Raw genomic sequence first — 27,817 nt, forward strand, 5'->3', positions numbered from 1 at the left:
TATGACTGTGATGTTGGTTTTTAATGCACATAAAATATTTTAGGACACTATTTGTTTCAGAATCTTTTTTTTCTTCATTTCCCTTCTCTAAAAAACTGGTGCGTCTTATGGTCCAGTGCGTCTTATGGTCCGAAAAATACGGTACCTTAAGAAACATACTAGAAAGCTTACATATTTTAGACAAAGACCTATATGCACAGTTGATCTTAGAAAGGTAAAAAAAACCTTATAAAGAATGGTTCTATCCATAAAGCAATGAGATATTGCCTGGATCTAAAGTCCCTATAACCTGTAATACAGATCTATATATCTAGAAAAGCATCCAGCTTTCTTTTTAAACAGTCTATTGAATGTGCCAAGATGTCTTCCAGAGGCAAACCTTTGATAAAAATTGATACAGAATAAAATTGAAAAACAAAAAGAAACAATTGATATTAGTTTGCATCAAAAAAGGAACACATTTTAAGTTGTGATAAAACTGCAAATTTGCCTGGTAACCATGGCGAAAATAATTTGTGATTGATCACAAAGTTACATCACAGCGTATATTTGCAGTTAAACATAGGGATTTTTTTTGTGGCATAAAACCTTAATTATCCCTTATTGTACAAACCATAAGAGGATCAAAACTTTCCTCATATCTACTTTACGATACAAAGTAATGTGTATTATTAATTGGTTGTTATCATTGACATAATTCATTGAGCCGTGATTGTAACTTTCTTTTTTGACATCACAATAAAGCCTTATTTGGAAAAAATGCCTTTTTATGCACAATTATAGAATAACAGATAATAAAAAAAGTCAGATTGTCCCATACTGTCCTAGATTCTTACAATTGACTTAAAGCGTACCTAAACTCAGAATGCATGCATCACACCACAATGCAAAACCAAAAAAAGGGTGCAGCACCTCCCCCTAATCCTTGATTGCCTAGGCGATCAAGAATGAATGAGAGCGCAAAGTCTCCCGGAATACCTACGTCACGCTTCTCGGGAGGCTCTTTGGTGCTCCTTCTGCGCATGCTTGAACATCTCAAGGATTATCCCTTTTGTGGTACCAACAGAATTACCAGTGGTTCAACCAATATTTGTGAATGACAAGGATGAAAAACAGGAAAAAAGAGAAGAAGAAACACGGAAAAAGTGTTAAACGATATCACAAAAAGTAGTACTACCCTGTTCCTTGGCCTTTTAAAACTGGAGGTATAAAAAAGGTTTGGAAAAGGCAGGCCAATTAGATTTTTACACTGCTGATACTTGAACAGTTGCTTTTGAAAAGTGTGAAAAAGAAAAAGAACACAAAATGAAAGCAGATATTTACCATTGATACCAGGGGTATCAAACTCGAATACATAGTGGGCCAAAATTAAAAACTTAGACAAGGTCGCGGGCCAAACTTAAAACTGAAATAGCACTGCTACTAAAATTCCCTGCGTCTATAAAACAGTCCAATGCGGGGCCACGCATAGGCAAAGAGGCCGCTGCTCTATAGACGTGAGTGATGCCGGGAATTGTAGTAGTGGTGTTTTTTCAATGCAGCTGCAGGCCAGCTGCAATTCATATTCAGGATACCTTTGGGAGCCATAAGAAAGGACGTTGCGGGACAGATTTGGCACCCCTGATCTATACTATATATCATCAACTATAGGTTTTTCCTGAGAACAAAAGCACCTGAAACTGTTGGTCTGTTTTGATATATGGATTTCATATGAGAGGAATACAAAAAATATGTGGTAGAACTGCATGAGCTGTTTCATCAGAGGATGATGGCTCGCTGTCTGGCCTACTCACAAAACATACACTAGGATTGATTTCTTCCTTATTCCTCACATTTTTTCTCCCATTGGGATATTGGGATATGGGTCCTCACAATTTCTGATCATGCACCTATATATATCACATTGTACCCAAAGAAATCATACCCCTAAATCCTTGTCTTAGACTCTCAATGAAAGTATGACTCTCACAAAATTTAATGCATTAGGAACTGATCTATCTTCCTTAAACTTCTGTTGACCTTTTGGAAGTTCCTAATGCTCCTATTACCACTGGTGACCTTAGTATAGGTGTTGCTAATGCAGCTACTATAAAGACTACTGGCTCAAATGGCCATACCATTTTGGCTCCACACTTTTTAGAGCCATTTAATGCAATTCCATAGTGCTCTGGTCTCTCTAAAGATGTACTTTCTGGCCATATTTCAATAATACTGAAACCAGACAAAACCCTATAAGTGTCGCAGCTATTGGCCTATCTCTTTCTTAACTTGTGATCTGAAATTATTTTCAAGTGTCTTGGCACATAGGCTTACATCTAAATTTCAGTCTCTCAATCTCCCCTGATCAGTGTGGCTTTCTACTATGCAATGAAGCAATAAATAATATGATCCTCCACTATTAATATGACTATTACTCCTGCACTAATTTTATTCCCACTTTTTTATTGGTAGCAGACGCAAAAAAAAGTCATTTCATTGGGGGGTGTTCTGGTAAAGTCTTTTCCTGGGATGTTTATAGCAGGATGTGGAAATAACTACATCTACCAAACAATGGGTTTAATTGGAAGATGAGCTCTCCTCGGTTCCCTTGAATGCTGCAGTTTGGGCCTCTTAGCAGGACCTAATAATTCTACATAAACATCCTTTAATTACTACTATCAAAGTAGCCCTGAAACACACTCCTTCATGTTGCCAACATATTTATCTCCCATGTCTCCTATCTTGGGTCACCCCACTTTTATTCCAAAACCCACTGATTTGGCACTTTCTGGGTCCAGGGGGTGTTTAAAATACATATTTAATTGATTCTTCAATGTGAACCATAATCTTCCATTGAATCTTGGTGCAACTCCATGGGTCAACTAAGGGGAACCCTCTCTTTAGTCTACCAGCTTTGGCTAGATGGTATTCCACATCTTCCCTCCTTTCCAGGATTTATCCTCATGTGTCCTCTAGCAGCTGGAGATGGCACACTGAGCCAAGTACCTTCCCCTATACCTTTTGGAGCTACTCAATGCTTTCCATCTTTCGGTCAGGTGTATCTTAAAATATTTTTAGGCTAACTGATATCTCCATTAAAGAAAGGCTAGAACTTATCAGATATGTCAAAGAAACATTATTGCTGTTCATTGATGAGACATCTATTAAATTCTGCCAAGGCTTGTATTCTGGCTATCTGAAAATGCTCTCCCCTTCCTACCTTGCAGCAGTAGTTTGCCAGGGTAAATTGCATTAAATATATAAAAAAAAACTTATAGCTTCCAGAGACCATAGCATACAGGGGATTGTCCTTTCCTTGCAATAAAATTTGCTACTTTTATTATAAATTCATTTATTGCATTATATTCCTGTTATAGATGCAGGTGCTATTGTAATTTTGCCAGAAACATATCTATCATTACAGTTGTATCATACAGATTTGCAATTTTTTTTACATTTGGTAATTTTGTCTTGGTATAAATTACGTATTGCTCTTTATTGGGTGCAAAAAAAAATTAAAAAAATTAAAAAAAAATTCTATTATTTATTATACAGATGCTCCTCACTTAACGACCAGGTTCCGTTCCTGCGACCTGGTCGTTAAGAGAAGAAGCATAGTTAAGAGTGTGCAGCACCTGTCAGTGACCAGTTTAATTTTTTTGCCCTTTTCCCATTATTACCACTAATGTGTATCCATTTTTGGATTGGTGAAAGTGCACTGTGGAAAAGTGCTAAGGAAAGGAACAGTTGGGAGTCTTAAGCAAGTAAAATCACAGCAATTATTTCCATTTATTTAGAGGCATTTATATGTCTGTACTTACAAAAAGTGCTTGGAGGAAAGTAGTTTAGAGAAAGTGCACTAGGGAAAAGTGCTTGAGGAAATTGTTTAGAAACAGTCAGGTTTTTACCCAAGTTTACACAACAATGTATATCAGTTATAACCAGCCAATATATATTATTCCTGCATAAAAAGTTTTCTCATACCATGACTGTTAATCAGGTGAAATCAGCTGAAAAAACAATTTTTTTTAGTTATGCACAGGCGTTTTATTCTTTTTGTTGCTAATATATCATTTATATCAGAATCAGAGAGGCGGTAATGTTTATCACTGTCTACTCCAAATGGAATTTCAAGGATATACAATTTAAAGATTACTGTATATTCTGACCTTAGTTTAACATATTGGTTATCAACCAATACTTAGGAAGTAATTATTTTCCTGTCCATGTTAGCATTTATTAGCCATTAACAATCATTGGTTTATTTTTAAATGATTTGGGATTCAGCAATCTGAACACTGTGAGGAATATCTACCTATTGTGTATTCAATTATTGTGTATATTTTTTATTTTAGATTGGGAAGCTATATCTTTTTGTATGGGAAAATATATTTCTTTCATAGATATTTATTATATAATTTACTGATTCTGTAATATTTAATAATGTTTGTAAGACAACATCTATCTTAATATATGGCTTCAATGCAAAACATCCCCAGTTGCTCGTTTTTAGTATTCTTTGGTATGTGATAGCTTTGAATTCATTAATTCATTAGTCCATTCTATTCTGGATACATATATCTTTAAATGCAGAGCACTGTGAGCTATATTAGTGAGCTATATTATGGGAGTTTCCTTCTCTCTGTGACGGCTCAGGACATTATCGAGATTCTCAATGCTGGGGATGCTCAGTTTGAAACTGAGCAGCAGCTCAGTACCCCACCTCCCTAGCCCAGCCTTTTTTTTAATGCATTCCATTTCCAAAGTAACACAGCGCTAATAACATCCGGTGTCAAACACCTTCTAGTAGTTAAAAACCTGTTGCTGTCTCATTGATGTGGACTGATGCTTTCTCATATTGTGACTGTTTATCAAGATAAATCTCATCACTTATTTAGAATTATATGCAGGCAATTGTTTTACTTTGCTGTTTACAAAAATTGCCTCTCACATTGGGTCTGAGTTATTAGGCTCTCTAAAACTGGAAAAAAGAGACTATCATGGGGAAATCTGGGTGATCCAGCAAACCTGGAATTAATTTCTTAAAAGTCATTTGCTATTTGTTAGAAAATGTTTTCATTCCTGGACCAGGTTCTGTATCACCCTTGTTCACCCATGAAAGTCTATTTTCTCAAATCCGGGAGAGCTGTAATAAATCTGGCCCATTGTGTAAGTAAATGTGTTGACTTAGATTATGCCAGTTTTAAAAGTGTATTGTTGAGTAGATCGCAATATGACTAGGCCTCATGAGAGATCAGCCACCACTGGATCCTCAAATTCAAACAAAATATTTATGTTTTCAGAATTCAGCAAACTATGAGTAACAGGTAAGAGGGCATCCGCATCAAAACTAAGCACACCACCAAAGATAAATTCGATTTGACAGTTAATGCTCAACAAAAAAGTTTGTTTTTAAATGGAGTTAAGGAATTCTGTGTGTGGATACTTTTCATAATAGTTCTTAACTTGGAAAAAGAATATGAGTATCTAATAGCTTTATTAGTATTGTATATTTCAAGCTGTTTTCATAACTGAATATATTGAATTTTGATGTATGATTCAATAAAAAACCAAGACACCTAACACTGTAACGGAACTATATCATTTCTAAAAGAAAAAAATATGCAGGCAGGACGTGTCTTTTTATGTTTATGAAAATTGCCTAATATTTCTTTTCTGCAAACAATATTTTCTATAAACTAGCCTCATGTCATCCCCATTGTTTTCTATTTAAACCAAAATTTCCCTTGAAACTCTTTAAGAATAGCATAGCAGCTTTACCTTATTTGTCATCAATCTCTGTCTCTGGACTGAGTTATTAAAATGTATGTTTCCACATATGTTCTAAATTCTTTTACCAATAAGTGCTTCAAAGAATGGCAAATTTAAGTCTAATGCATAAGTAAATTATATATTTAAGAAAGTAATATCTAATTCTACATAATTAAGTAGAGTATAAAATGTATTTTAGAAAAGAACTGAACATCTGGTTTATACTATAATGCATTTTATGATAATTAGTTAAAATTAGGGTAAATTAAAAACATTCTTTTAGACAGTATTTTTCATTTAAGTGCAGTTTCTGCATGTTTAATGGCATTTCAGGGAAATCAACTGAAGATGCAACAAATATCAATTTGAGCTCTATCTCGTTCATTTAAAACCTATTCAGAAAATATTTGTGGAATTTAATAATAAAATGGAATGGCCCCTTTCTTTGAAAAAAATTTTAAAAATTTAAAAAATGTAAAAATATATATATCGATGTTTTTAGACACATTAGGCTTGCTTTAATAAAGCTTTCCAAATTTGGAGAAGTTAGACTATTATGGATGGACCTGGGTGGTCCAGCAAACCTAGACCAGCAAACCATTGATATTTAAATTACTAACAAATATACATTAAATCATGATACTATCAGGCTGATTCATCAAGCCGAATCGGAAGCTCGACGCGCGCGCGTATTCACGATCTGGAATCGGAGCCCTGATATCAATTTATCAACCAAATCCGAGGCACTAGCGTACTCGCGTACTCGCAGTTGAGTTCATCAACTGAAGCGATCTCTCCGAAGGATATGCGCAGTCCCGGCAATTTCACACTGGTGAGCTTGCATTAAACTCATTCGGGCTGATTCACCAAGCAAAATCGGAAGCTCACTCACATTGGTATTCGCAATCCAAAATCGAAGGCACACAATAATTATATATATATATAATTGTGTTATCCTAATTAATCAAATGTTGCTGCATTTGATACTTTGCTTACCCTTTAGCACAATAGCTGCTTTTTTTTTTTTTTAACTTTGAATGTTTCAATGTCCATTTTGCAATTTGTAGGTCAATGATAATGCTATGTTACTGTGTTTGTGGCCATATTGTTTGATTGCAAAATTCTGCCTTTATTATCACTTTGAAATGTTCGTCCTGCATAAATATTTTCTAATACAGTTTTCCACCCTTGATAGGTCAAAATTGCATATTGGTTTGGTATTTTTAGAATGCAATATTTGTTGGGCCATTTTTTAACTATTTTGGGTTTACATGGAAGTGTGGGTTTACGTGTGTTTTGTTTGTTCATTTTAATTTTTTTGTCATTTAGTGTAAATTTAGTGATGTGATGTGTGTTTTTTTGTTGTTTTTATGTCTTTTTATATTTTATTATGACCTTTTAGCAAATGTTTCTTTTGAATAAAGTTGTTTGTAAAATGTTGTCATTTGTTTTTTGGGGGTTTGTTCTTATGTGATCTCCTTTCAATCTCCAAGGACATACAGTTTAAAAAGTCAATTGAGATTGTTTTTAAGCTGTTCCTTTCTCTGAATTGTTTGAAAGGCTAAAACAGCACAAATGTCTTGTTAAAACTCATTTGTTTGATGCGCATAGTTGTCCGCCAAGAACTATGTTTTATCAGTTGAAAAATGCACCGCACTTTTTCACAGTCCTCATTCAGGTAAGTTTTTTTTTAGTGTACATTGCTTGTTTTGCTTCATGTGCACTCATGCATATATGTATAGACATGAGTGAACATGAAGCAAAACCAAATGAACATCCAAAATGTTCCTTAATACATGTATTATAACATGTTTGCCTATAGTCCTTTACTAAATTTTTGATTTCTCTAAAGTCAAACAAGAAAGAAATATTTATCAGGTCACAAATGTTTGTTCGCATATTTTTTTACACTCATATTATTGTGTGATGACATATTTGAAAGGGCTACTTAGTAAAATATGCAGCTTGATAGAAATTAGTTTGCAGTGTTGTACCCAAAAGAAAAAGTTTTAAAACAACAAATGTAACTATAAATGAAGCAAGTTTGTGATTGAGTAGAATGTAACATAAAAAATTAGCACTTACACAAAAAATATCAAGTATTAAAGATTCAATCTGACCTGTAAAATAGACTGGAGGTTCGAACAGAACAGGGCGCAGGTGTGCGCTAATCAATTGCTATCACCTCACCATTGAGTTTAACATCTCCGCCTGAATCACGCAGCTGAAAAATAATCGCCATAATTGGCGTATTCTAGATCTTTGCTCATTTTTGCAGGAAACCGGCAGGCGAGTTCACTACTCTCACGGTAATAGAGCTTGCTGACCAGCGCGTACGCTCAGCGCGCGTATGTAATATACACGCATTCCATTGATAAATCAGGGCCTATAAATCCCCATTTCACTTACATTATAATCTACATACAGTAGTCTATTAGTCATCTTAGAATAAAACCAATGGATTCCAGAGATGGAAAGATAATTCTTACAGTCTAACAAACTAGGACACACATACAGTAGTGCTCAGAATAATAGCAGTCTTTTAAAAAGGTGAATAAAGCTCAAAATCCTTATATTGGCTTTCATTTTTATACAGTATGGAGTTCAATAAGCAAGGCCATTCACTCTATGAAAAAACAGGTGTCAATTACGACACTTATTTTAGGATGGAAGGCGGCAAATATTGTACATGCTGGTTGCTCCAGACATTGTTCAGAAGAACAGCATACTTTGATTAAAAAGTTGATTAGAGAAAGGAAAGCAGTGCTAAAAATGAACGGATTCTAAATTATCTAAAAAATGATCCCAAAAGCCTAAAATAGCAACCAAACCTGAAAGACAACTAAAACTACCATTCAAATGAATAGAAAAATGTGCCAAAATGACAGAGGTTACAGTTTGCCAAAGACTGGACTATTCTGAACACAACTGTACATGTGAAGAAGCTTATGAGAATGTCCCTCCAGGATCTCCAGAGAATAGTCAATCTCCTAATGGTATATTTTTTCCCATACAACCTGAACCTTCTATACAAAATTAAAAGTATTGGTGAACTAGCTATATAGGGTTATAGAAATATAAAAAATTAATTATAATATAAAACTAAACAAATATCAATAAAATGTAAGTACATCCCAGAGAACTGGTTGCTGTTTTCTTGGTCGCCCACAGCTTAACCTGTGTTTATGTTATTTGCACACAGCAAAAAATACATCTACAGCAGTAGGCATAAAAAAATCATATACACAGGCACATTCTAATCTAACTCCTACCCCCCCCCCCCCATCCCCAGGACTTGAATCTCCTTGTGTGAGTCAGAGTTATCTGCATCTTCAATGGGCAGAGACCTGAAAACTACATAAGAAGCCCTACCATCCAGAAACTTTTTTTTTTGGATGGCCATCCATGTCTTACTAAGATTTGTCACCTATTTAGTGCTGCTTGTCTTACCTGCTGTTTTCCAAGACCTGTTTACCTGTGTTTTGTTTTTACTGGTAATACACTACCACCATCCTTATTGCCACCAGCACCACCACTACTGCCATCAGCACGACCATTCTCCCCACCAGAATCATCTGCAAAATGCATCTGCATCTCATTTTTGTAGCTCCTCCTGATTTAATATATGTGGCTCATCACACAGCTACACACAACTCTTGTTTCCTGTAATTTACACAAACGACTTGTCTTGGTTTCCTGAGGTACAGGAAAAGAAATCAGAAATGTGGTGGAGAACCAAAGGTAACGTGGATCATGGGTAATCTATCACATTTACTGTCTTTATCTTCCCAATGGAGAGATTACAATGACAAATATATATATAGACCTAAATAGGATAAAGCAGCAAAACTATTCAATAAAGTAAATGATTTGACACTTTTGCTAAATATCATAAAGTTTAAATACAATAATATAGACAAAACATACCAAAAAAAATACCTGTATGCTTCAGTGCTACAACATCCAATATAATTACTAGTAAATTGCCTGGAGGGGCCCTTTTTAAACTGTGATGACCAACTGACTCTTCCTTTCTTCATTCATACCTAATAATCTTCCCTTCTGCCTTCCCTAATATGGAACTGGTCTACATAAATAAATGTTTATTTAATAAACTATAATTTGTTTCAAATTTGTACTAACCCCTTGGGATTAGGCACTTTTTTCAATTTCCCTATTTGACATTAATGTGCCCATTTTCATGAAGTTTTACTTCCCTAATTATCAAGGTGTAGCAATAATTCGAAATTCGAAACAACAGGATATGTGACCTCCATCATTTATAAATACAATGAGACACATCAATGTTGGCATTGAGAAGACAATAAAAACAAATAGATATATATGGCCAAATCATGAGAGTTGTATTTCCTAATTAATAAGTTGAAGCAGAACCAAACTTTTTAAAAATTTATTGTAAAAAGGGCATGCTAAATCCTCTCTGCAGAAAAACTAACTGACCATGCAGGTCAGGATCAATTATCTGATTAATGTAAATTTAGCTAAACATTCACAACTCACAAGTGATGTTCTGACATACCAGGGTTTTGGGAATTTGGGGAATTAATATACTCCCATGTGCATGCAGAGATATTATGAGAATTTGTGATTGTATTGTATTTTTTTTTTAAAAGTGGCAAAGCAAATTTTCAAAGTTTTGATATCAAAAATATATATTGTAAAAATCAGGTTTCAATAATGAGAAAAGATTAAAAATAATGAAAGTGGAGTAGTAGAATTTTGTTTTTGAACTCAAGAGTTTAAATGTTTGGTTGACACAATGGTCCACACACATAGTAAAGTTTTTTTTGGTAATAATAAATTATATGATATATTATATTATAAATTGTGCCAGAGAATAGAAGCATTGGAAAGCTTTATGATACACAAGCCATGGTGGATGTGAGAGATAAAAAGCACTATTTCTGGGCAGATAAGAGAAAATTCCAAAGCTTCAGTGCTGCAATAACATATGCTGTAGTTACAATATTGATATACAGCTTACTGAAAGAATCTGAGTATGAAACAGTGTGTATATGGGTTGAAGCATGCAAACCTGCATATCTGTATAAAATCTGTAGAAATCTGTAGACATGCTACATTGTAACTAGTTTAAGAATGTGTTAGAACCTCTATGAAGTTTAATTGTGTTTTGTCGCCTTTGGAAAAGCATTTATCCACCTAAGGTTGGCGTTATCACTAGGGGATAGGGATATGGAACAATATTAAATAAGGAACTCTCACTGCCTAGACCCAGACAATCATGGACTTTAACAGAGGCTCAAATCTTTCCCATTTTAACCTTTCTGGTGGTTTTTCTGAGTGTGGCTGAGTGTGGTTAATTTTCAGTACCAAAAGCAGTAACCCTAAGCCATGCTCGGGGTGACATTTCAAAGGGCTTACCTGGTCCCCATGAACCTGCGGTGTCCTCTGGCGATGCCCGCCCGGCATCTGTGTCCTCTGGCGTGATCAATAAGATGTGTGGGGGGGGAGGGGCGGTGTGCTGGGGGACGTGTCCCCTGGCCTTGCATCCCCGGCGTGATCGATGGGATGGGTGGGGGGGGGGTACGCCGCTGGGGGTCGTGGCCTGGTGAGAAATTTAAAACAATGTACCACTTTGACATTGAAAAATACAGACATAATCAGACCGCTAGGGAGATTAAATTGTTTTTTTTTGGCCCAGTTCATGGCATTTTTGGCAGGTAATACCTGTCACCATAATAGAAAATAAATGGTATTATGAAAGTGGATACAAACAGTAATAAATCAAGGATGTCCTTGTACTAAATCTGAATAAATGCCTTAACCTCAATTTTTAGTGAAACTCGTCAAATAAAGAAATGTATATAACATAACAAAAATAAATCATAAATAGAGACAGACAGCAGAATAAAGGGTGAACTGTATCAAGGGGTAACTGTATCAATCAACATAAAAAACAGCAACAATAATACAATGCAGCAATGGAAGAGGTACATCAAAGCAAGAGGTCTAATCAGCCTAGTTAAATGCTAAAGTAGTCTGTAAAATTTGCTTCCAAGCTTTTGCCTCATTAACCTTCAATCCAATGATATCTATGACAACCATGGGCTTACCTTTGTCTTGATGACTAACGTACATTCTAAGCACTTTATACAAAGTTTAATAGAGAGTCTGTTAAACCTCAACCTTTTTTTTATCATGAACAAAAAGATATTCCAAGGACAATAATTTTAAATTTCATACATAGTATATATTCTAATACTTTTGGTCTATACGTGTGTAAGGAAGGTACAACAGATTTGGGAAAGATGGTGGCAATGTTGCTTAAAATGTTACTTGTCTTAAAACAGTGTAATAGGTGGATTTAAATACCCGACTATTTTTGTCTATATCGCCTATTGGACTAGTCCAATATAGTTGTGTTTATTTAAAGACAAAATATATTAACACTGCACATCATGATTTGTAGTGAAGTTGTAACTTCTTGTGGTTGTGGCCAGACTGCTTTCTACACTTGTTCACTTGCTTACTACACAAATGTGCATAGGTTATTCTAAACATACAATTCTTATTTTTAAGTGTCATGCCATCAGTTAAAACTTAGAAGTAATGCAAAAGTTAGCATCAGCCAACCTTGTTTAGATCCTCCCTTTAGCATTTATTTGTCAATTAGTTTTTTTTTCCAACAATGTTTTTTGTTTATTTATTCATTTTAATCAATTAAAATAAACTTTGACTGATTTTTTCAGTGTTTAAAAAAAAAGTTCTGAACTTAAAAAATGCCTTTGTTTTCTTTGTAAAATAGTTTGAAATTCTTTCCTAAATGTATTGCCATTATTTATTGCATGTCTGGTGATACATTGGGGCACCCCTGGGCAAGTCTGTTAGACTGGGAAACTTACTACTGGGATTTGCAGGGAGTGGGACATGCAGGGCCGTTGGTATTAGAAACTTCCAGCATCTATGTTTGGTTCTCATATCTACATTTTTTCGCTTTGGGAGCGACCCCCCTACTTGGTGCACTTTTCCTTCTACTCCTCCCTCTGTCCTCTTACGCTTGTGTCCCAACCTCCCCCCCACACACACCTTTTTGTTCTATTATTTTTTTTTTAATTTTAAATTTTTATTGGGTTTTAACAACTTACACAAATAGAAAATAAAAAAAAATCAGACAAAGGAATAAAAACAAAAACAAGAGAAAAACAAAATACAATGGCATATAAAATTCAACAAAACTTCAAGTAGTTAGAGTATCAGTATCCTTTACATCAATCTATCTTCATGTAGCTTAGGGAGGTAAAAATCTTTCCCAGCTATTCCAATTTACATAGAACTTATGTGATTGAAATCTACTATAAGCTAGAGAACGTTCATAATAATAATTTGCATGAATGATTTGCATTATTTCAGACATATTAGGTGTTGTAGTATGATTCCATTTAGTTACTATAGAGAGTCGCGCTGCAATAAAGATATGCGTGACTATGGTTCGATAGTAACTTGGGAATCTATCTATTCCCAGATTTAGTAATGCTAATGCCACATCAGGTCTGGTTAAACATCCTGTAACCGTTGATACTAGAACAAAAATAGAGTTCCAGAAACTACATATATATTTTTACAATCCCAAAACATATGTAGATAAGTGCCCAATTCACCACACTTCCTCCAACAATGAGGCGAATATTGTGGTACATATTTAGATAGTCTATATGGTGTTCTATACCATCGGCATAAAATCTTTTGGTAATTTTCCCAATGGGAAATACATTTAGATGCCATGGAACTAGAACAAATTGCCGTTTTCCATTGGGAGATTGAGAAAGTTTGTTGCAAGTCATGCTCCCAAATAGAGAACACAGAAAGTCTCCTCCAGGATCCTTTATTTTGGATTAAATTATAATATACAGAGATGCCTCCTTTGCAAAGATTGCTATTTTGACATCTTTTCCAGAAGGTCTCTGGAACAGTAATTTCCTTGTTGGAAAGTGATGCACGTAAATTATTCATCTGAAATACTTTATAATTATATAGAAAGGAGTAGAAAGTTGGTAAATCTGTAACATATTTATATCCCAAATCATACCAGGATTGGATATTAAAATTGGGTATAAGAAGCTCAAAGAATTGCAACGGAACTGGGATTGCTACTGATTTTGTATCTATACATTTTTTACTTTGGAGTTTCTTCCAAATAAATAACATAGCCTCTATTGAGGGTAAATTCAAATGTGGTCTAATTAGTGAACATGAATTAGCCATTAAAAAAGCTAAATAGTTACCTGTAGGTATATACGTTTCAATATCCAGCCATCTTTTATTTATACTTGCTTTTAAACAAAGCTCCAATTGGTCCATCAATGATGCCAAATAAAAATCTTATAGGTAGGGTACCCCCATTCCACCAACCTTCTTTGGTCGGTATATCAGTGATTGCGAGATACGGGGTTTCTTATTTTGCCATATAAACTTTTGTATCAAAGATTGTAATGAGAGCAAAAAAGACTGGGGAAGAATAATAGGTATAGTACGAAATACATAAAGAACTTTTGGGAGAACTACCATTTTAAAAGCCGCAATACGTCCCCAACCAGGATAATTCCACTTTTGAAAGAGCATCAACATCTTTCTTGACTGCATCCACCAATGATATAAAATTACAGGTAACCAAGGAAGACACTGAACTGGTCAAATGGATACCCAAGTATAAAATACTATCTTTTGACCATTGAAATGGAAACTGCCTAGAAATTTGTTCTTTTAATTCTAAGGATACACCTATCGGTAAGATACTACATTTTGAGTCGTTAATCTTATAATAGCTAACAGATCCAAATACTTCAATTACTGAGAGTACGTTTGCCATTGAAGTCTGTGGATCTATTAATGACAGATTTTTGTTCTATTATTTAATTACAGTTCTTTTTCTTTCTATTTTTTACTTGCACTTTTATAATTTGTCTTGTAACAAGTGTACACCAATATGGCTGGAATACTTTTATGGTTGTTATGTTAGTATATGCTTGTTTATTTGATTTTATTCCAATCCTGTGATATTTTTTGCCCCCCCCCCCCCCGTTTTTTTTTGTACCCCACAAAAACTTTAAATAAAGAATGTTAAAAAAAAAAAGAAAAGCATTATCTATAAATACTGTATACAGTTAGTGAACTGCATATTGCTTTCTTTTATTTAGTGTATCGCTAGTTATAATCAGACTGTTTGCAATTAAATATGGATGACAATGTAAAAAGCCAGGGAAGAGTATCTATGACCTTTACCTTTACAGAACAACCTTACTCTATGAATAGCAGCACAGTGATATCCCATAAACCCAGTTGTTCAATTTTAATGAAATAGTATTTTATATACACTTGTTTCTGATAATTTCCTTAGAGCATGTGCTACCTCCATGTGTTGCAATGTGTTTGGGTAATGACTATTAGCACAACACCATGCTACATGTATTTACCTTTGAACATGCTGTTTTCTAATTTTTTTTTGTTTTACTACTTTCATTTATAGTTTCAGTCTATGTTACTTTAAATCCTTAATACCTAGTTATAATCTGTTTTACTAGAAAAACATCCAGCTTTTTCTTAAAGCAATCTATAGTAGTTGCTGAAACTACTTCCTGAGGGAGTGGATTCAACATTTTCACAGACCTTACAGTGAAAAATCCCTTCCTTATCCGGAGCTCAAATTTCTTTTCCTCCAGAGGCAAAGAGTGCTCTCTTGTTCATTGTAATGATCTCAAAGTAAATAATTGGGAAGTGAGTTCTCTATATGTACCATTTATATATTTATACAGGGTGATTATATCCCCCCTAAATGTCTCTTCTAAAGAGAAAATAGATTCAGTTCAGCTAATCTCTCCTCATAGCTGAGCTCCTCCATTCCTTTTATTAGTTTAGTTGCCCTTCTCTGCACTCTCTCCAATTCCCCCCCCCCCCCGTTTTTCTTGTACCCCACAAAAACTTTAAATATAGAAAGTTTAAAAAAAAACTTCCAGCAAGTCCAGCATCACCAGCCAGTAGTTATTAGCAAGCAGACATCCAACCTCAGCCAGTGAACATCACCTACCCAAAGTCTGGCCTCAGACAACACAACAGGTCTGGCTGAAGTGAACATCTAGGATCCAACATTATCAGGCAGAAGTGAACCATCAGGGTTTAGAAAGAAAAAAATAGGGTAATGAGATGTGTATATACATTTTTAAAGTTTAACAGAGTTTAAATTACAAAAAAAAAGTTTGCATGTTGTGCTCTAAAACATCATTTGTTATTCTTTTTTGCTTAGCCCTTCTTTGGTGTTTTGTTCCTTAGATATTCCTACTTCCCACTGGAAGACTGGCAGACAATCCACCAGCCAGACAGAAGTGGGGAGCTTTAAATTCAAACAGGTATATCATATCCGTGGATCGAATGTTATCTGAGGATGCTCTGTACTGCTTTCCATGCTGCCATTTACATCTGATAAGCAAAAGCTCCAAAGTTTGTCAGACATGGCTTACAGAACTTGAAAAAAACAGTTGAAAATTTTGTATTTCTGATGGTACACAACAATGCTCAAACACATAAAACTAGACATTTAACCTGGTAGGATTTGTATGCATAGCTTTCATCCACAATTTGCACCATATGCTATTTTAAGGTTTGCTGATTTACCTTGCTTTATTTAATCTTCTTGCAAGTTTCCTAAAATTTATTAGTTATTGACAGCTAAAGATCTCAATTCTGTAGTGACTTGGCATCAACATTGTTTTTGTAAGGCTCTTATGAATTCTGATAAGGCAAATTGCAAATATAACACCTATCACACTTAAGCTGGCGTTTTCAAATAATGAGATGAAAATCAGCTGTGAATGTATAAGAGACCTTGGTTTGTTCAAAGAATGGTGATCCAGTTTGAAAGTGTTTGGACTCCACCAATCACCAATCAGACAGATTGGGCCTGATTTTTTAAAGCACTCCCCAATAGGAATGTGCACATGCAAGGGGTCAGGATAAAACGTAGGCCAGTAGTCACTGATGGCAATTTCCTATTTAAAGTGAGAGCAGGAACTTGCAGATACATGCACATGTTGGCAAGTCAGGTTGCAAAATCAATATTAAAAAGTAGTTGAAAATACATCTTCATTACCTTCAACCAAAATGGAAAAATAAAATTAAAACCTTCAATTTTCAGAAAAATCGATTTGATACTGATTCCCAGGAGTTCAATTTTTTAGACAAAAGTATTTGTGGTGGACCTTTGAAGTTAAAAAATTCTGGATAACAACTGTCTAAAATTCAGTCCTGCAGCTGCCATGAGTTTTGGTTTGCTACACTTTAACTTAAAGTGCTGTAGACCTTTTCCTTTGTATAGATGTGTTACATAGCAATCTATGCAAAGATTATATAACTTCTTTCCTTTTGGCAGAAGCCAGATACTGGCTGCCACCACTTGTGGCAAAGGCCATTGCAGTGGGAAAGGGTCTCATCCCCACAATGTAACCCTTGTGTTAAATGGGTCTGCATGCGATAAACAAGCCTGAGAATATAATGTATTCTATTGCAACAAACCATTGGATAAAATCCTTTAATATACTAATTTTTAACCAATAGCTACCTTTGACAGCTTAGCAATATTTAAGTGGCATCCCATAGCAATCAATCCAGCGTCGGCTGCTTCACATCCAACTCATTATGGTAGATTGGCAGGACCTCTAGCCACATCCTGTCATTATGTTTAGCAGAGATAGCTAGGGACACCTGAGCACGGCTGTCCTTTAGTATGATTGAATAAACAAATGCAAACAATGATGATAAAGCTGATATCAATCACGTAAAAGGAAACAAAAAGATGTTCCTGGTTGATCTGGCTGACTGTAATGACAGAATTTGTGCCCGTGTGCAGTAAAAATGCATGCAAACACCGATTAACACGTGCATATTTTTTAGATAGTAACTGCAAACAGTTACTATGCAAATCTTTGGAAGTGGTAGTTGTCTGATTTATGCTATGTAGTGTTGGTGATCTTTTGCCCTTTGACTATAGTGGGATTCAAATTTTGTCTACAAATCAACCTAAACATTGAGGTAAATTCAGGTGAATTGTCAGTGAACTGAACCGAGGTAAATGACTGACCAGCAAGGGACAATACATCTCCAATGTGGCCCTGGCTAAGCCAGCACCCAACACTATAATGGGTTTCCCTCATTGCAGATAAAAGCCTGAATGTTACAGATACAAACCCTATAAATTGCTGCATTCAAGATGGCTGCCAAAGTCTCACGTGAATAAGATTGGTAAATTAAGCAGACTTTCCTAAAACAATTATTCCCTTACAAAGGGACATGGGATAGACTTTCAAAATAGAGGCACCCAGGTGTAAAGGTACTTGAACCTCAAAAAGGGTTTCGTTTTAGCATCATATTTGCATATCAGTGGCTGACTCCTTTAATAGCAATCCTGGCTGCCTTTAAACCGTTGTGGATAACAGTATCCAACTCTCTGTGAATGTGAGACTGTCACAATAGACATCTGGGACAGGCCCTATTGGCTTCATTCATTTTCTTTATTCAGGCTCCCGGTGGTCCCACCAGTTGCACATTTCTTGTCCTAGGGTAACAATGATCACTCACTGTATGCTATTCCTGAAGGAACAGTGTTTTGTCCTAGGTTGCTCAATTCTAAATGTGAATTGCAAAACATCACTATAACATACATTGTTGATTTTTTATTCTAACATTCTCATTTATTTCCCAATGTTTTTAAAGTATTCATACAAAATATACATCATGGACCACTTATCACATAAATTATTTTACTGTTTTAATAACAAAGTGTATTTTTAAAATATTGTGTACATATTTGGAAAAAAATAAGGAAAACAAAACTTAATAGTTAGCTTTTGACTAAGAGTCAGTTACCTATCCAAACCCCAAATAAATCCTGCTTTCTGCACTTGCAATTGGTAAGATTGGGCTGATTTGCCAAAGGCGCAAAAGAGAAAAAAAAATTGAAATCTTTAGTAAATCAAGCCCAATAATGTTTTAAACATCTGTTGCCGTAAGCATAATCAAGTTAGCATTGTCATCAGTCCACTGCTACGATCCCTTATGTAAATATACCAAAACCATAGTCCAAATTACTTCTTTACTTCGGAGCAAGAGACTGTTTTTACCAGTTCCCTGAATTACAGTCTAATTGATTTTAATCATGTAAGAAGTTTTGTTGGCATACTAGAAACAGATACCCTTAACTAAAGCAATTTTGCTTGTCCTTAATCTAATAAGGCAATCAGTAGTATGAATTGTATTTATTTTAAAACCATTTGGAATTGCTGATAACTGAAAAATTCTTGCTGACTTAGGCTGGCATTCAAAGCTTGATCTATTCTAATATATGATTTTAATGTTTCTCATTTTCAAACAGCGCCAAGTCACATCTATCATGTTCTGTCACATTTAAGTTTCCTAATTTGCCGCTTTTAACTTTTTGTCATATTCAGCAAATAGATGTGTTCTAAAACTCACTTTCCAAGTTATTGTACTTGGACTTGTACTAGAAAGAGAAGTATATGGGATATTGGCACTGCTTTGTTGCATGAGAACTTGGCAGATATTTAGAAATAATATTGATACAGTATTTTTTTACAATAATAAAAGTGCAGTAATCACACTACAAAATAAAATAAAGAGAATACAGAAATTCATAATGATGTTCAGAAGCAATGCATTATATAAGTCAGATCAGACACATATCCCAGCATAGGTTAAAGGTTCCTCTCACAGTATTAATTCACTATGCTATGTATTTTCTTTGTCCAAGGAATATGATGACACAAACTGTCTACAAGCAAAATATTGTGAATATTTGTGTCTGAAACATATTATTGCTCGGTGAAAGTAGGCTACCTTTCTAGTATTACAATTTAAGTACAAGGTTAATAGACTTTCATACCATACTTTCCAGCTAATTTTTATTTTAGCGGAGGATTCCTTATTTCCTATTTTTTAACATGCACAAAACTATTTATTTAGACAACATATAATTATGTTGTTTCAAAGGTTATAAACATGATAAGCCCCAATGGCAACAGATGCAAACATTAGTAGTACAAGATTGCATTTTTGAAATAAACATTTTTTTTCAAAGAGAAATGTGTGCATAGGATGTATGAGCTACAGGGCACATTTTGGCACATCATCTTTGGGTTACAACCAAACTTGCGAGTCTAAGTCAAAGCAAGCAATCTAAATTCTTTGTGAAATGAAATTGGTTAAGAGCAGTTTATATGAAACTTTAAAGAATACATTCCAAAATTAGGGCAGAATGTGTGTTAGTGCCTCACCATCTAGCTGCAAACAACAAAACGTGATTTACCATGCTGCTTAAAACACCCGAATAATTTATTCTATTCTTTAACAAGATGATACCAGATGTAGGCTGGGAAACCTCTGGCAAGCCTCTGGAATGTAGCATCACAGACTACAACTGTACATTCATGGATGATATTGCTTCTGCATAAAGGAGGAATCCACCCTAATGTGCTTCCACTACTGAGCTGACGAAAGGAAGGAAATATAGAGGTGGCCAAGGTCTGAATTGGCACCCCAAACCTGCATAAACACCCTGGAAGGCTGTTTCATGCAATAAAGATATTTATCCAAAAGTATATTTGTATATTTTGTGCAAAGGTACTGGGTACTATTTGAATTTTGTTAACACATAAACCATACATACAATCTGGTATTTTCTGAATAAAACTAAGTATGGCAAAAACATAAATTATTTCATTTCTAAGTGAGTGCTTAACCTTGCTTGTGAGCATGTCCAACGAATGTGATTTTCCATTGGTCTTGTCAACCTGGACCTCCTTCTATCAGCATCAGGTGTGTTAGAATGAGTTTGCAACTGAGTTGGCTAACTAACTGACGACCAGTTTGGACAGGAAGTTGAAGCGTTACTGTAGCAAGTGGGTGTTGTGTGGGAGTAAAAAAGAAGGGAACGGAAAAAGAGTGTGAATAGGCACATTAAGGACATATTCACTTGATTAACACCCCCGCAAACACAAACACAGTCCTTATAAAAAAATGCATATTTATTTAAAATGGCACATGGATGAAAATGTATATATATTTACACACCTTTAAATCTATATTTAGATACACATACACACATAATTGAAATCACTATAAGTTTTTTGATATGTGTATTCAAAATATTTAGATTAACTGGGTTAGAAGATTTGATTTCTCAAAGCAAAAACAGGCTGAAAATTGAAGCAGAAACAAAATACTTTGGGACATTTCTTCGTTTTTTTACCCCTTATACTAATCTGTAATGAGATTATAAAGTGCAAAGTATTATATATATATCTCGATTTTAAATAGTTTTAAGTGATGTAACTAATACACAAGCAAATATGATTAAAACATATATATAAACAACTTTTAGATATTATAAATGCAACATAATCGTAGCACTTACCAAAAAAAAAAAAAAAACACATACAGGAATAAAACTGAACTGTAATGGACTGTAGGTGTGTGTGATACACAAAGAACAGTAACCAGGTATTAGGTAACCATTAATTAGGTATAGTGACAAAGCGTAATTTTACTGTGTATTAATGGTATATATAATGTACAATAGTGAGAAGATACAATAGTGCAATATTTCAATAGTGCAATAATGCAATAGTACATTGACCACTAGGTGGCACTAGACAGCGTGTATCCTATTATTAGGTTGTTCTAGACTTATTGCTATGCCCAAATTGATGCGAAAAAAAAAAAACATATGTAACTGTTCAAATATAGGGATTGCAGCCTTTATATATAGATTTAACTCAACATGTTCCGCCAAAAAGCTTGGCTTCCTCAGGGGTAAGCAAGGGCTTGCACAGTTAAGGATAAAAAAGGGTAATACAGCGTATCAAGTATTGAAATATATTCATGAAGAGATATTTTGTCAGCAATATTCAAATGATGTGTAAAATAATAGCATAAACATTTATTCAGGTATACAACTTAGTGTTATGAACAAGCTAATTATAGGTATAGGGTAAATAATAGGAGATTGAAATTATTTACATGTACCAGGATTTACAAACGGGGATTACCACCCAAAGCATAGGAACAGCAAAAACTCCCTAGATAGACATGGTGTGACAGGAAAGATGAGAGTTCAATGAGTTCTTGTCAGAAGTTCTTCATTATGGGACCGTAAGTTTTGTATAAATGTGCTTTTACAATTTTCTCCCAAAGCGGATCTTCTTTCATGGGTTGTAAGAGACCAGTGGATAGAGTTGATTTGCAGGTGCAAGTTGTCATGATCCAAAATTTTTTGTTTCATTTAGGCCGTTGTAGCACCCTCCAGATCTTTGATTGATTCAGTTAAGCTCCTAATATGAAAATTAGTGTGTTGACTCCTAAAAACTCACCATTGTGTTAAAAAAAGATATAAGTTTACCAAGTTCAACTACTGTGGAAATGAACATATCCCTGATAAAACCGTATAGATATAGTTGATTCAGAGGAAGGCAAAAAAAAAAACCCTTATAAAGCCTGGTTCAATTTGCTCCAACGGGGGGAAAATCATATCAATCAGACGTTCCTTGGATCAACAATCTCAAAGTTCTATTCTGAAGAAAAGCATTCAATTTTTCTTAAAACCATCCATAGAACTTTCCTAAACTACTTCCTGAGGGACCCTATTCCATGTTTTCAAAGACCTTACAATGAAGAATCCCTTTCCTATGCAGAGAGTAAACTTCTTTTCCTCCAGACACAAGGAATGCCCTCATTGTTACGTGCAACTCTCCAATTTCTCGATTTTTGTACAGACCTTCTCCAGGTACTAGTACTTAGTTTTCTGTACCCCTCGAATCTCTTGTTAAGGGAATAAAATCTTTTTGCAGGTCTGCTAACAGCTTGGAATTGACTTCTGTCAATCCTCCTGAATCTAATCCCCTCTGCCTGTTCAAACGGTAAGCAGCATTGGATAATGGAAGGCTACTTCTAGGGGCTGGATATAGGAGGACCCAGCCACTTGTAGCAGCAAGGGATGTCTCTCTCACCTATCCTTACCCTACTGCTGGTCATCTGCAACTCCTCTTGATTTAGGGGAGAGAAAGTGGCAATGATTCCATCATCCTTGCCATTCTGAGGGGTATAAGCAGCTGTTATCTTGAAGCCCTGCCATCCCACAGGTTCACAGAAGGGGAGATCACAAGCTCTGTCTTTGTGTTTGTCTGCCATTATGCGATCCTGGACAACATCTGGCTCAGAACTGACAACAGGGATTCCAGCATGAGTAACTGCAATAAGCTCGCTGTATATTGTTGAATAGTGCAGAAGGGGAATGGAGCTGCATTGCTGCCACTATGCAGGAATTAAAAATCACTTCCTTCTTTATTTCAGGATTTCTCCATTCTCCTATACCACCATGTGTTTTTACAGAATAATTCACCTGTGTACCACACATGACATATAAACCCCTTATTAAAATTAACCCTGCAAATGCTATATTTAAAAAAATCCACTGCAAAAAGAGTAATGTATTGGAGTTTTTGTACTGGATGAAACATAGACTTAATTAGGGGGCCATATGAAATCTCCCTTTTTTTAATTCTGTTGGATCAAGTAGGGCTTATCCATAAATAGGGATATGTATTTAATCTTCTGCAAACTGTAATGTATTTCTGATTGCTAGCTTTTGCACTAAAAATCCCTATTGTTGTCATTTTTTAGTTTTTTTCGTCTTTCATTTATTAGTTATTTTTGTAGTTATTTGAATTCAACAGTCAGTTTTTGCTGATGTCTCATCCACAGCAAACTTTTTTTGTTGTTTGGCTGCATTGCTTCCCTGTTAAAAACGCAATCATTTTTTTTTAATGATGAAACTGAATAAATGTCAGCAAATAGTCCTATCACAGAAACACGGGGAAGGAATCTTCCCAGGACTCTGTGTACACTTAAAACTGTGCTACTGGCAGGAATCTACTAATTAGTCATCTTGGGGGTTGAGCAGTAAGGAAGAAGTGCTCTCTCCTCTAGGATGTTGCCTCTGGAGGACACCTGTTTTGGAACTGTTAGAAAAATTCCTGTTTCCCTTATCCCTTTTCTTGAAAAACAGTATCTTTACTAAGTCTCTTTTAGCTTAATAATCACATAGATCTTAAATAACAAGATATTTAATAACAAAGAACAGAATTAACAAGTAATCGACAATTATTCCAAATAAGCTAAATAATAATCACATAGATAAAGTAAAATGATACATTACGCAAAGAGTCTGTCCTCTGTACCCTGCTCCTTTGAGAGAGAATGAGAGTAAGTGAAAGAAAGAGAGGTCTAAGAGGCATAGGATGTATATAAGCATATAAGAGATTTGGGAGAAAGGCATAGGATGTATATAAGCATATAAGAGATTTGGGAGAAAAGGCATAGGATGTATATAAGCATATAAGAGGCTAAGAAAATAAGAGAGCTAAGAGAACGATAAGTGGCTGTTGTCCCTTCTTATACATCTCCAGGATCCCCTGGCCACATCCAGCCACACCCATGCATCCACCCCTTACTCAGGTGTCCTCCCAACTCCGGAAACACCCTGCTCCCAGGTGTCCACTGATATTCTCCAGTAGGTGGTGCTATTGTATTGAGGGCAAGTCCGTTGATTCAGCTGACCAGTTGGCCCCGGCTTCTTTTATGTCATCCGATAACAGTGATGTTTACACACCTGGCAGGATATTCCTGCTCACAGAGATGTTATCTCTTTTGTGATTGCTTGGTATCAACCTCCCACTGTAATCATTCTGTTAGTTTCATTTACAGAGGCTTTTCAGAGTCAACCCCCATCAAGTGCCACCAACAGCCAGTTTGAATATGAGTGCTAATGTCATGCCACCCATGTTGCGCACTCCAACAGGAACACCTTCGGATACTAGATTCTGGAGGGTGAACATTAGTAAAATTACACATAATAAACAATTTCTTACAATTGTTGGATATTAATATGTATTGCATTCACTGAAATCTATCTAAGAGAATCAGTTATAGAGTATTAAGCACACTAAATAGATAATCCTAAGCAGGCAATTTATATTTACAAACAGGTTAAAAAGGTCCAGTGAATATGTAGGGAAGGAAAAATTCACTATTTCCCTTTATAGGATAAATGTTATGTAAAGTATGTAAGCTATTGGAGAATTAATGTTGCTCAAAGTCAGGGAATGTCATTGTTTTACTGGACAAATGTTACATGAATGCCTGATACTTTGATTTATACAAAAATGTAAAAATATATGTGTGCTGAATATATGTAGGTATACATGGCAAGAATTTTATAAAATAAACATGGGGTTGATTTAGGAAAAAAACACATATTTGTAACGTTTATTTATAAAGTGTTAACATATTATGTGTGACTGTACAATATATAAGGAATGGAATGATGTCCAGAGAATATTCCTTTACCTTAAATATCCAGTCATCCAGGTAAAAATCAGCATCTTTCCTTCCATGTTAGATAACTGAATTGAGCACAACTTCACTTACTTCATTTTTCTAGGTTTTTTTATTCTTTAGTAAATCAATCCCCAAGACTATATGTAGATTGTAAGCTCTTCTGGGTAGAGTCTTCTTTTCTTCCTATGTTATTGTTTATATCTTTCTGTCATTTGCAATTTAATGTACACTTCTGTGTAATACGTTTGCACTATATAAGTACTGTTTTTTATTATTATTATGAATAATAATATACGTAGGTATTAAGTTATGTAAGCAAGTATTAATTTAGCGAAGTGGAATTTTATAAATAAAATATAAAAAGTGTCATTTTAGCACACAATAATATTTGCTATTTGCTAAAAAACCTGATCTGATACATATAATAAATACCACTTGGAAGTTTTAAACCAAATTTACACTGTTAGCCATACCAATATTTACATACTTGAAATGTGTGCCCATCATATGTCTAAGAAAGTGTATCCATGTGCGTAAGGAATCTAGATTTCTCTAATTTGCATCATATCATCAACATATTTTCATTTTACTTTTCTCATTGCTCAAGTTTGTAATATTGTATATATTTAAATATAAAAAATATCTGAACATAAAATTAGGTACCAACTTTTACATGATAAAACAGGAAAATTAACCTGTAGTGCCTTGGGGATCGTAGTAGAACTGCAGAGTTAATCTGCAGTTTACATGACCGTGGGAACTTTCCGGTCACAACTGTGACTGCAGGACACTGGAGGTTGAATGGGGCCAAGTTTCCCCATTCATCACATCTAGTGCCCTGTGTTCTTGGATAGAGAAACTCGCTGTTGCAGTCCTGTAGTATGTATTCCTGGATAGAGTTTCTCTATCCAAGGACATGGAACACATACAACTAGTAAAGGGCTGCAAGAGTAATCTGATTGCTCTTGCAGCCCTTATTAGTCCCTAAAAATAACCTGAATTCTCCCACCATTGACTTCAACGGTGTTCAAATTCCGCATTCGATCACTCGAACAAAATCTCACTATTCGATCGGATAGCTATCAAATCGAATCATGAGATATTCAACCAACACTAGACATCAGTCACTGGTGGAAAACAATCACTGTCATTGCCTAACAACTAGCAGTTAATGTCAAATTTGTTACTGCGAAAATTACTTAAAAATTTCTCAAAAGCAGATAAAGGTATATTTTTGGAGAAGTCAGGCTTGTATTAACACATTTCTGCCAAAATACTAAGAGAAGAATCTGTCTAGCAAAGATACTAGCATCTCAAATACCTGTTAGCATTCCTAATATTAGATACGTAATATGGATCACCAAGCACTAGCACAAGTTTTGCTCAATTAATGTTAACACACTAAAAGTTCACACAAAGTTCATGCATCCAGTAATAATTTATTGGCTGGTGATGTGTTTCAGTCAACAATAAAATAAGAGATGTTCATCTTAAGTAAATCACACCTACGATACAATTATTCAGCCCTAAATGTATAGCAGAACGTCTGGTAAATCAATACACTTTTTTAAACCCGAAGTGCCATGCAATAACTTTATTTTCAGTTTAATGTTGCTTCACACTGAGCTAAGCAGTAAATGTTGATTAATTTCCTTTATAACAAAATCATCTTCACAGTTATTCAAATCCTTACTTTTATATTGAAACATTCTTATCATTTACTGTATCTTTAAAATAATAAACAGGGAAAAAAATAATGACATTCATAAATGAAAGTTTTCATTTAATTTATTTATTTGGTAAATGTTTGGAGAACAAAGCTAATTTTATTTCCAATGTAATTCAAAGAAATGAACCATGAAATGCAATTAATGAAATTGCTGTACTCAATTGCATAAAATGTTGCCTCACAGCTGCCACTCATGTTTAAAATGCGTCTAAGTTCTAATGTCTATCAGGAGAGCTATTATAAATCTAGCTATGTGGAAGGCCTCCTGTGCTTTAATTTCTTTGAATACCATATCAGGGAGCTGGCTGGCTGGGTAGTGGCTACCCAAATAAGATTTTACTTTGCTAAAATAATTAACAGAAAATGACTTTTAGATTAATTTAGAGTAGTGTGATTTAAAAGAAGGAAAGTAACTTGTAGCCTTGAGAAAATTAAAGTGTACACTTTGTTCTAGCATGCGTGATTCCCAAGAGAAAAATGAGACTTTTTAGTTGCAGGTAGTTTGTAACACTTGTAATACTGTATCCTTTTTGATGTTGCAACTACTTTATTAAGATACATAGGAGAAGTTAGCAATTCCAAACATTTCTGCATGATCATCCAATGTATTTAAATGTTTAACTGAAGACACTTTTGTTTAAAGTTTCAAAGTGCTTAAGAGGACAAAAAGTATTCCTTGCATTATTAGTTTTCAGCTTTGTAACCGTGTCACCAAAGTTTTATCAAGATAGATCTAACGTTTTTCAGAAGGATATTAATAAATTATGTGGTAATGAAAAATGTGAGATGAACCATACTCTTACATCAAGGCCTGATGATTACTTTGATTGATGCACTGGCAAGTTTTTCCTGACAAGGCAAAAATGAATAACATGACACACAGACCTTTAAGGGTGACCT

This window comes from Pyxicephalus adspersus, chromosome 7 (assembly GCF_032062135.1).
Source record: "Pyxicephalus adspersus chromosome 7, UCB_Pads_2.0, whole genome shotgun sequence".
Lineage (NCBI taxonomy): Eukaryota > Metazoa > Chordata > Amphibia > Anura > Pyxicephalidae > Pyxicephalus > Pyxicephalus adspersus.